The sequence below is a fragment of the Onychostoma macrolepis genome, chromosome 16, assembly GCF_012432095.1.
Source record: "Onychostoma macrolepis isolate SWU-2019 chromosome 16, ASM1243209v1, whole genome shotgun sequence".
NCBI classification, from domain to species: Eukaryota; Metazoa; Chordata; class Actinopteri; order Cypriniformes; family Cyprinidae; genus Onychostoma; species Onychostoma macrolepis.
Genome location: NC_081170.1, coordinates 35,517,828 through 35,529,912, shown reverse-complemented (window position 1 = coordinate 35,529,912; position 12,085 = coordinate 35,517,828).

Sequence of the window (12,085 nt, the reverse complement as noted above, 5' to 3'; positions counted from 1 at the left end):
AGTCATAAGTCGCTGGGGTATATTTGTAGCAAAAGCCAACAATACATTGTAAGGGTCAAAAATTATAGACTTTTCTTTTAAGTCAAAAATCGTTAGGATGTTAAGTAAAGATCATGTTCCATGAAGATATTTTGTATATTTCCTACCGTAAATATATCAAAACTTAAATTTTTATTAGTAATATGCAATGCTAAGAACTTCATTTGGACAACTTTAAAGGCGATCTTCTCAATATTTAGATTTTTTTTCTTTTTTTTTTTCTTCAGATTTTCAAATAGTTGAATCTCGGCCAAATATTGTCCTATCCTAACAAACCATACATCAATGGAAAGCTTATTTATTCAGACTTCAGATAATGTATTCATCCAATTTTGATTGGATTTTTTTCTTCCTAGGCCTTCCACGGAATTTGCAAATACATTTAGACCACTTAACTTAATGATTGCTATCGGGATGTGAAGAAACTTTCAACCAGTATAACAAAAAAATGTTTCTGAAGACAATCACCTATGCACCTTTAATATAAGCATAATTTCAATTAAGAAGCCATGATTGTTTGATAGTATTGTTCTTGATATGTAATTCTAGAATGCTTCACATATTTAAGTTCTATGATGTTGAGATGCTGATGCTCAAGGAGGATTCAAACAACATAAGAATAAATATACACATTTTTGAAAAAGATTACACAGCTTTATGTAAACAAAATGAGTGGAAAAACACATTCAAATACTCCATCTAATGTCAAAAATAACCAAAATAAGCTGGTTTTCCCTCACAAAATCTGTAATTTGCTATCGCTGTTTGGCTGTTTGGACCCTTCAAGGAAGCAGAAAACACTTGGCTCATGTCACCTTACAAATGGTTGTTAAATCGAAAACAATACAAAATGCACTTTTTTTTTTTGGTTAGTTAACATAGTATTTTTAAAATGAATATGTTGCAATTTCATGTATTTTATTTTATGTATTTATTTATTTTATTATTATTTTATGTATGATTTATTTATTTATTTTATTATTATTATTGTTATTATTATTATTATTGTTGTTGTTGTTGTTTATTTTATTTATTTTTTAATTTTTTTATTTTCAGATCAGCACCCTAAAATTAGTAAGAAATAAATATTGGATTTTTAATTAAAATCCTAAACATCTTCCGATTCTGCAAAGGCTCATGCTTTCTGGTCCTGATTTGTGTGTCTTATAGCAGTACTGTAGTTCAGCTACAGTATGTTATGAATATGTAGAGTAAGAACAAAGGCACCCTTCGTCTCATTTCTTTAATCTGCTCTGACAATGGATGAAGATTTCATTTGCACCTAATCAGATCCAGTAAGACATGCCCAGATGCATCCACCAATAACTGAGGTCATATGACAGAGAGGCCATGAGGCTAATTCCTGAGAGAGATGCCCTCACATCTCATAAACGTTAGGAAGTTCCCAGCGTTCCCCTCTGGGCTGCAGCAGCTCCATTGAAATATTAAAGGCTTACATCTGCTATAATGCACATCATGCATTTGATTAAAACTGATGTGTGCTCAATTAAGAGAACTGGCTGCAGTCCGTGTTAAACAAAAGCATCATTTAAAAGTTTATCGTTTAAACAAATTCTGCAATTGCAGAGCCTTAAATGACCCTGAAAACACTGGGAAACCCTGGCATACATCACAGTCATTAGCCAACAGATTCTTAGATCTGCTTTGCCTTCAGTTAATCCCACACAACCTATGCTTACTTAATTTATTTATTTATTTAAAAAAAAAAATAATAACAATAATTTTAATAGCTTTTTTAACACTTTCTTGCAATTTGGAGGAAAAAGTCAGAATTGCGAGATATAAACTCAGATTTCTGACCTTTTTTCTTGCAATTCCAAGTTTGCATCTCATAATTGAGTTTAAATCTGAAATTCTGACTTTTTTTTCTCATAAGTTTACATTTTCTTTCATCACAGAACTTTATATCTCAGAATTGCAGGTTTATATCTTGCAACTGAGAGTTTGTTTATTACATCAGATTTGTGAGAAAAAAACGTCAGGATTGTAAGATAGGAAACTATCGTTTTTTTCCCAATTTCATGGTGGAAACAAGCTTCTATACTTCAATGCCATTTATGTTAACTTTAGATAAAGAATGCATACCTGCACATAAGTGTTTGTTCATTTTATTATTTCAAGATTTCGGTATAATATGACTTTAAGAAGCAGGTTTCCAAACTCCCTCTATTTCTTAATTGAACTCGCTGGCAGGCCTCAGTTGTTCGAGGAAACACCTTTCTTAAGTTGTTCTTAACACAGCTAACTGCTCTGCTGCTAAATGTGGCACTGCAGGTTTTACTCTTGTCCATGAGAGACTCTTCTGTTCTCCAGTCTGAAGCGCTTGTGTTGCTGTTTCGGGACGCTTCAATGCTGTGCTCGTGCTGAACAGAGACGTCATCTGAGAACGATGTTCGGTTCACTCAACAGTCATCATGGTAACTCCACAGGACAGCTGTTTTCTAGGGACACAAGTGTCCTACTTGAACATGGAAAGACAGATATCCGTGTGCTCAGCTCATGATGCATTATAGAGAGCTGCAGGGATGATGTACTTTTGTAGGCCGAAAATAAGAAAGAAACAAGCTTGTATTTTAGCACTTCAGGTTCAATGGGTTTTTTGAATGGGTTTCGGTTAAATGCCTGAAATAAGGTGTGTGGTGAACTCAGGCACAAGATATATTCACATTTTATTCTATAACAAAATACATCAGTAATACCCACATCTGATTTTCACTTTTAACAAAGAAAGAACATTTAACAAATTTAAAGAACCTTTTTTTGACTATAAAGAAACTTTTCTGCATTTGAAAGTTTCCATGGATGTTCGAGGTTCTTCATAGAACCATTGATACCAATAAAGAACCTTTATTTTTAAGAGCGTAGACTCCAAAATACCATGCAGTGGATATTTGTGCCGACTTGGCTGAGCGCGCCGTGAAGACAGAATCCTTTTGTAGCTTTTTGATACTCACATTTCAGCTCCACAATAGATACAGATCACAAAACTGAAATATGAATGAGGATAAAAGATGTGTTTGGAGAGCAGCCACCGGGTGAGAGTGCGGTCACGGGCGCCAGCGAGCAGCTCCTTTAAACCCCACAGTAGCTGCTCCGACTGCATTCCCAAATTCAGCCGCGCTCCCAAGCCGTCCCGCCGCAGAGCCCGGAGTCAGGAGGGGTTATTTCGCCCAGGTGAAATTGCACTGACAAGCTTTTAATTAAAGTTATCCCACAATCCCTTCCCGCCCCGTGCCCTGGGAGTGCATTCCACATTCTGTGTGGCCCTTGCCAACTGACCGAAAGTCAAAAAGGAAGTGTTTTATTTTCCAAATCCCTCGCAGACAGCAATAGGACACTATGTTATACAATCTGTTTAGTTTCTTTAGTGTGCTGTGAGGCAGAATGGGCACGCATGAAGTGGTGTTTATAGCAATAATTAAACACATCTGCTGTCAGAGGGTAGGAGAAACACCCGGGCCTGTGTGCGCTCTTACCCCTGGGCCTGTGGCAGCCCGATCTGCTGCTAGTGTGCATGCATGTCTTTATTACTAAAACAGGTGTGGTGTATCAAGGCCAAGGGCAGCTCGTCGAGAGACATGCAAATACACACGTGAAGGAGAGCACGCTTTCGCCCGTCTGCGCCGGACGGTCTGCGAAAGTGTTTTATTATAAGTGATCTTCGGCTTCTCATAATTGTATGTTTCATGAAGCGTGCATGATACAGGACATGTGAAATCCTACACGCCGACCCGAGTGCAGCGTTGTCATTTCAGCTGTGCAGTTCATTCACACTTCACTTTCTGAAGGCGGCGCATGTGTTCTTTCACTTTCAGATACGGCACAGAGGGGGCAGTGCAACACAAACCTTCACTGAGGAGACGCTAGCGTGCAATGCTTCATCTGCTGGATTTACAGAATGCTGTGAACGAGTTTAAAATTTTTAACCCTAACCTTTGAACAGGTCTTATTTAATAGTTCACCCAAAATGTAAATTATGTCATACATTACTCGTACTCGTGTTGTTCTGACCCCACTTATTTTTGACATAATGTCAAAGTTTTTAATATACTGATGGTGCATGCATGGTGATTTATACTTCAAAAAGGCACTATAAATGTACCATAAAAGAAGTCTGTGTGACTATATTTCTGAGGCTCAGTGACGAAAATAATACATGAGGTGAAAAAATATTTGGGTTGAATTAAAACTGTAAAGTTGTAGTAGAAGTAAACACACAGACACACCTTAAAACCAGAGGTGTAGTTGATGGCACACATCAGATGCACTCATCTCCGAATGCAGCGTTTTTAATGACTAATGTTTGCTACTTAAATGCCTTTGAAACAGTAGTAGTATTTATCTTAATGCATAATGATTTCTTTACACAGCAGTTTCCTTGTGCTGTTAATTAGGAAAATGTTAAACTCACATCACTCTTTGACAGCTGACTATTTTTCACTTAAGCCAACCAGTTGTATCTTCATTGATGCTTCTGTTCACCAAAACAAACCATTATCTAAATCCTTAATTATTTTTGAGCATTAGAGTTCCTCAAAACATTCACCTTTGACAACTTTTCATAGTTTCAAGAATACCTTTTGAGAATCACTTCTTAGAACAATCCGATAAATATTTACATCTCTTAAAAGAACAAAACCGACCAATATTTAAGACTTTTAATGAAAAAAAAACAACCCAAAATCTCAATATAATAGATATCCAAATATCTAAACAGAACAAAACCGACCGGTAGTTAAGTTTCTAAGCAGAAAAAAAACGACCATTATCCAAATTTCTAAACAAAACAAAACAAAAATAACTGATATTTAAGTCTCTAAACAGAAGAAAACTGACCGATATCCAAATTTATAAACAGAACAAAACCGAACGATATTTATGTTTCTAAGCAGAAAACCGACCGTTATCCAAATTTATAAACGGAAGAAAACCAACCGATATCCAAATTTATAAACAGAAGAAAACCGACCAATATTTAAGTCTTTAAACAGAAGAAAACCGACCAATATCCAAATTTCTACACAGAACAAAACTGACCAATATTTAAGTCTCTAAACAGAAGAAAACCAACCGATATCCAAATTTATAAACAGAAGAAAACCGACCAATGTCCAAATTTCTAAACAGAACAAAACCGACCGATGTCCAAATTTTTAAACAGAACAAAACTGACCAGTATTTAAGTCTCTTATATTTAAGTCTCAATATTTAATATCTAATTTAATATTTAAGTCTCAATATTTAAGACCGTTATCCAAATTTATAAACAGAACAAAACCAACCGATATTAAATCTCTAAACAGAAGAATACCAACCGATATCCACATTTATAAACAGAAGAAAACCGACCAATGTCCAAATTTCTAAACAGAACAAAACCGACCGATGTCCAAATTTTTAAACAGAACAAAACTGACCAGTATTTAAGTCTCTTATATTTAAGTCTCAATATTTAATATCTAATTTAATATTTAAGTCTCAATATTTAAGACCGTTATCCAAATTTATAAACAGAACAAAACCAACCGATATTTAAGTTTCTAAGCAGAAGAAAACCGACTGAGGGCCAAATTTCTAAACAGAACAAAACCAACCAATATTTAAGTTTCTAAACAGAATAAAACGGACTGATATTTACAATTCTAAACAGAACAAAACCAACCCGATCTATGGTAAAGCACTATGGCATTATAGACATTAGCAGTATGACTTTTTGTAAACTTGCTTTGAAACCATACGTATTATTAAAGCACTATATGAATCAATTTTACTTTACCTCTCAAAGATTATTTAGTTATATGTTCTATGTTGACAGGTTGCACACAGATCTGAGAATCAGTGGAAAACACAGGCCTGCAACATTTGAATAGCTAGCTTTGAGCCCCGAGGTGTTTTCGTGGCACCTCTGCACCTGCTGCTCTCATTGACACCTCTCAGACTCTTCTGTACTGTATTTCTGTTCTGAATGCACAACGAGTGCGGAAATAGTCGAGTGCCGACGGAGACGGGGATTTAGAGGGGAAAGCTTTCCTGTTCTTTCAACACGAAGGTCCGAATTTTGAATGATACATAGGATTGTGTTGTGGTTTAATGTTAAAAGGGTGGTTGATTGCGATTTCACTTTTTTAACGTTAGTTAGTGTGTAATGTTGCTGTTTGAGCATAAACAATATCTGCAAAGTTACGAAACTGAAAGTTCAATGCAAACAGAGATATCGTCTTTTAAAATTCTGGCAGTTTAAAGCCTACAAAAACGTCTGGTAAGGGACTACAACGAGCAACTTCCCGGGAACCCAGAATTTTACATAAACCCCGCCCCTGGGAACACGCAGCAAAGGGGGCGAGGCCATGCTGCACTGCTTTAGAGAAGAGGAAGAGAAAACTACGGGTGCACGTAATAATCTATTAATATATAAATCGTGATTCTGTCTTGTAATGATTCTAATGGATTGACAAGTTTCAAAACCAGTGGTCTAGCATCGGTTCTTAATACTGTTATACATGGACGCGCGTGCCGTTGCCGTACTGTATTAAAGTTTTAATCAGAATAAAAACGTATATTAAATGCTAACAGAAGCAGTAGCATTTACAAACAACAGCGTATCTAAAAGTATGAGACAACAACAAACAAAAAAACTGTGCTCTAGAGACTGTTTAGCCAATCACAACACACTGGGCCAGCTAACCAATCAGAGTCCATTGTGTATTTCTCAGGGATGGGCTTCATAAAAGCAGGAAATGATCCGTGTGTTTAGGGGAGAAGTGACAGAACGGTGTGGAATAAGGTAAAATTTTTGAAAAATAATGCGTTTTTTTTAACAAACGAAGCATTAACACATGTTAGACTGCACCCCATAAACACAATCAAGCCAAGAAAAAAACAGTCAACCACCACTTTAAAGGAAATGTTTGTACATGTAAAGGAATAGTTCACCTAAAACAAAAGTTCCTTGATTGTTTACTCACCTCCAGGCCGTGCACGACATATATGACTTTCTTTCCAGAGCTGTAGAGTAATCAAAGAATATATTTTGAGGAATGTGCAAAGCCATTGATTTGCATAGTATAGGGGAAAATACTAGGGAAGTCAATGGCTACCAGCAGCTGTTTGCTTACCAACATTCTTCAAAATATTATTTTTCATTCATTTGTGTTCAATAGAATAAATAAACTCATACAGGTTTGGAACAACATGAGGATGAATAAATGATGACTACTATCCCTTTAAAGGCGTCATGGCATGATAAATCAAATTTGCCTTGATCTTTTGGCATATAAGAGGTCTTTGTTCCATTAAAACATCCTGCAAGTTTCATAGCTTAAAATGTTCTCCTCATTATAAACAAGCATTTATTTAATCAAGCTCCAAAACCAGCTCCTTTTGCATCCGAGGTGCAAGGTGACGTTACCCAGGCGCAGTCGTATGCATAAACACTGCCTCCAGAGCAAGACATCGACAAATAGTCATCTTCTCACTTAATGGCTGACACTTGATAACACTGAATGTGAGTGTTGCGTCCTATCAAAAAAATATATAATACTAATATACAAATATAATACTAATACTAAATATAATAACTGGATCCAGTAAACAGATGCGGTTCACTTTCTGTCCACAGTCCACGCTCGAGTCTGTCATCAGGACACATGCAGTGAAAGAACTTTCGCTTTGACGCGTTTAGTTTAAATAGATCGTTTGCGCCTTTGTACAGATATCAGAAGGATCCCAGCATAAGGAACAAGTGTATTGTTTATTTTTAATGGCACCCCGGATCGTGTCTGAGGATTGATCGGAGGATTTTATTTTGTAAACGAGGCACAGTGTCATGGAGAGTCACAAAGAAACATTTGTTTAAAGACGAAGCAGTACTAGATCTGACTGCAGCTGCATCACAAACCGTAAGTAGTTGATTTCAGAATGGTTTGTCTGGAAATGGCTGTTTTATTTTGATTATGTTGTCAAAACACTCACATACAATAGCGAGGGGGCATTGATACTGTTTCCTATGCAATGACATTAGCAAATCATATGTAACAGTGGCTGATCACTGAAAGCTTTAAAGGACTTGCCCCTTAAAAACAGGTCATTTTAGACAAAGGGTCAAAATGAAGGTTGAAAATAATAATTTTCCACATATTTATTTATTTATTCATTTATTTATTGTGCACAAAAAACTGTATTAACATCATAAGTAAACCTCAAGGAACATATTAAAATAATAACAAAACATCCATGTCATGACCCTTTTAATGTTCTGGAGGAAAACAATGCAGGATTTTTCTCAAATGTAAATGAACGGGGCTCAATATAGACCATTTATGATGGTCCACAATCTATATTTAAGCAACTTCAAAGTAATCCACACAACCCCAACCGACAAATAATGGTCTTCTCTATCAAAAAAAAATCAATTATTTTTTATTAATTAATTTATTTTTCTGAATAGACTGATAGTTTTGCTAGCGAAGACCCTTATTTTTTGTCTGGCCTCTTGTGGATTACTTTGATTTTGGACCCTCAAAAATGTTATATGGTGAGTCCTATTCATTTGAATTAGATGGAAAAAAAAAAATCAAAAAAACCTGGAATATTTTCCTCCAAAGCCTTAATTTCTCTTTGACTGAATAAAGAAATTCATATTCATCTTGGATGGCCTGGAGGTGAGTAAATAATCAAGAAATGTTCATTTTTAGGTTAACTATTCCTTTAACGGTAGAACCTGTACCTTTGCTCTCTGTTTATTTATTTATATTTTTTTTCCTTGCAGAGTGTCCTTTCTCTGAAGAAAGTGCTGTCAGGTACATACTCAACACGGCCGCAACATCAGCAAGTCAGGCTTTATTTGGAGCTCGCCAGATTATGGCCGAGTCAATATTTTATCAGGCACGTTCAGCAAGCGCATGCAGATATATGGCTGCCTCTCGATCCCCTTAAACTACTTCCCCTCCTCCCTTTGAGAGTGGAACACTTCTGTCCAAATCAGACACAATACATCTCGTAATCTCCCCGCTCTGATATCCAGCTTAATGTGTCTGCGCATTCCTCACGCAGACGGCCACTGCAACTTATCATCTTGAAAAGAAAAAGCAGACTCATCCCTCCTTTCTTCTGGCCTGTCCATGTCAGAGCCGCAGACGCGTGGGTCTGTACGGACCTGATTGAATTAGTGTACACAGCAGCCCAACATTACAGCTCTAATAGAAAGCTTTAAAGCGCTGCGTATGGAGCACAGCCGTGGATTGGGTTGCCTGTCTTTCCTCACCTCGTTCTCAGCCAAGCGGCGGGAAACAGCTGGCCTGCATCGCTGAGTGCTTCTAATGAATTGAAGTCTTGGGCATAAGGATGGACTGATTAGATGAGAAAGGACTAATATTCCTGTGTGACTTGGCTGAGTGCGGATGGTCTTGAAAGGCATGCGAGAGATGCCACCATAAACAGCTTCAGACTCTGGCGGGCCGCAGATGGGGAGGAACCTTATTTATAGAAGAGGAGGGTACGGCGAATCTCGATGCCAGAGGGTTGCCTTTTCATTTGTGGGACGGGGCAGGGCTCGGACAAACATGCCGCTGTGTTAACCTCAAACAGGAATCTCACTGTTATTGCCAAGAAAAACTTGAGGCAAAATTGTTTTCTTGCATATATATAAAAAATGCATATAATAGCATATACATAATCAATAACAGCAAAAATGCATATACATAATAAATAATTTTTAATTAACTAAAATTATTTTTTAAAATTACTTTTAAATAAGTTTTTTTTCATTCTGACCTTAAGAATCCCCATATAATTGCCTGGTGAGTGTGGCTTTTGCCTTTGAAAGTGGATATTTGGGTGGGACATTAGGAAAAAAGAGAGGCGGGGTGGGTGGTGGTGTGTGTGTGTGTGTGTGTGGGGGGGGGGGTTGTGCTCATTTTCACAGGAAAAAAACTGTAAATCATTTTAAATGCATCTGATAAAATATAATAGTGTCAACCTTCAGCAGAGCACAGGATTGCAAAGGAATTGCAAGATGTTTTGTAAGCTGATGAAGAGCTAATAATTAATAAAAATAAATACATTTTAAAAAAACTTTAAAAAAAAAGTATTATCTATAAAAGTGGAGTGCTGCCCAGGGAATGCATCTGCATATTTCAACATCATTATTATTATCAGTGGACTTAAAACTAGAGTATTCTTAGTAAGATATTTATGATAACATTTTAATTTCAATGCATTATAAAGGGTTATTTAAGGGTATAATGCATTATAATTATTCATAATGTGTGTTGTAATACATTATATATTGTCGTAAATAATTATAACCAAATTTAAAATGCATAGTGTAACAATGAATTGATAAGTGTTATAATGTATTAACTGTGGTTACAATTATTCATGAGATTGTACAATGCGTTATAAGGTGCATTACAAGGCATAATTAATGCATTAAAACTACTTTTATAATGCATTAAAGTATTTAAGTAAAGCGTTACCATATTTATTTTAATAAAATTACAGTAATGTCAAAATAAAAGCACTCAACACATGTAATCCACACGACTCCAGTCCCTCAAGCAGCATGTCTGCATGTTTGTGCTTAATGATGAAACAAATCCACCATTAAGACATTTATTAACTAAAATACGAGTCCATAATCCATAATAACGCTTCCTCGGTGAAAAAGTGTTCTGGTCTGAATCAGGAGAAAAATCTGCTGGATTAGTTTCAGCTTTTGTCTTCTCCAGATGTTAACTGATGGACTGGAGTGGTGTGGATTATTGTGATGTTTTTATCAGCTGTTTGGACTCTCATTCTGACGGCACCCATTCACTGCAGACCATCCATTGCTGAGACACTGATGCAGAGACACATTTCTCCAAGCCTGATGAAGACACAAACTCATCATAATCTTGGATTATCTGAGGGAGAGAACTTTTCAATTTTGGTGGGAACTATTCCTTTAACCGACATCAGAGAACAGTGTGAATGTGTTGTTAAATTATTAAAATATTAACTTAAAATCTCAGGGATACTACAAGTGAATATTGTAGCTCAAAGGCAATCCTTGCACTGTTATATAGATGTTTTCACATTTTGAGAAAATACTCCTAATTTAATTCAGTTGCCTTCATTTGAGCTGCATTCACTTCCTAGTGGTACTTTTCAAAAATAGTTGCTTATTGTTCAGGCCAAGAAAGTTTATCTGTTACTACAATACAAGGAAACCTATTTGGTGTTAGAACATAGAGAGTTGTTCGAATGCCTGTCAAGTGTCAATAGAGAATCAGTTAGTGTAGTTGCAGGTTCTGCCAGCAGGGGAAAACAGGGCAATACTGTTTTGACCCCTTGTTTCAAGCAGAGAAAGATCTTACAATTATCTCATGAGAGGTGCATTTCTTTAACTAAATCAGCTAAACCATTCACATTTCCCAGCCCTGGTCCAAATGACCTATTTTAAAAATGAAAATAGTGCAGATGAGATCTCTTAACCATGGTCCAACATAAACATCAGTATTGTGCAGATGACCTTTAGCGTCTGCTCTTTTTTTCTGTGAAGTACAAAAGACTCAAGCAACTATCATTATGGTCTACCAGTCATTTGAGAAAACAGTTATAGTTCAATTTAAACAATCATTTCAATCTATTTAGCCACATGAGCTTTTTAATGTCTAATTCGTGTTTAATTGAACCAGGTCTAATGTCTAGATGATATGAAAACAGCTCTTTCACATTTTCAGACCACTTCCATTGCTTTTGTACTGCATTTGGCTTCAGCGTGGACTGATATGCATGTATGTTTGTGTGAATGTGCTGTGTTACCATGTGAATCTGATCCCAGACCTCTGGCAATTTACAGCAAACAGTTTTCTTTCCTCTTCACTTCGTTAACGACTGATGAATCACTCCTTTTCATGCTATTCAACAGACTGAAGGTTTATTGCATGGTTGCACTGTGAAAATGTGAAAATATGACAAACAAACAAAGAAAAGAGCAGGCTATGGAGGCCCTGGAGATACATTTTATTTCTTCCCATAATGCATT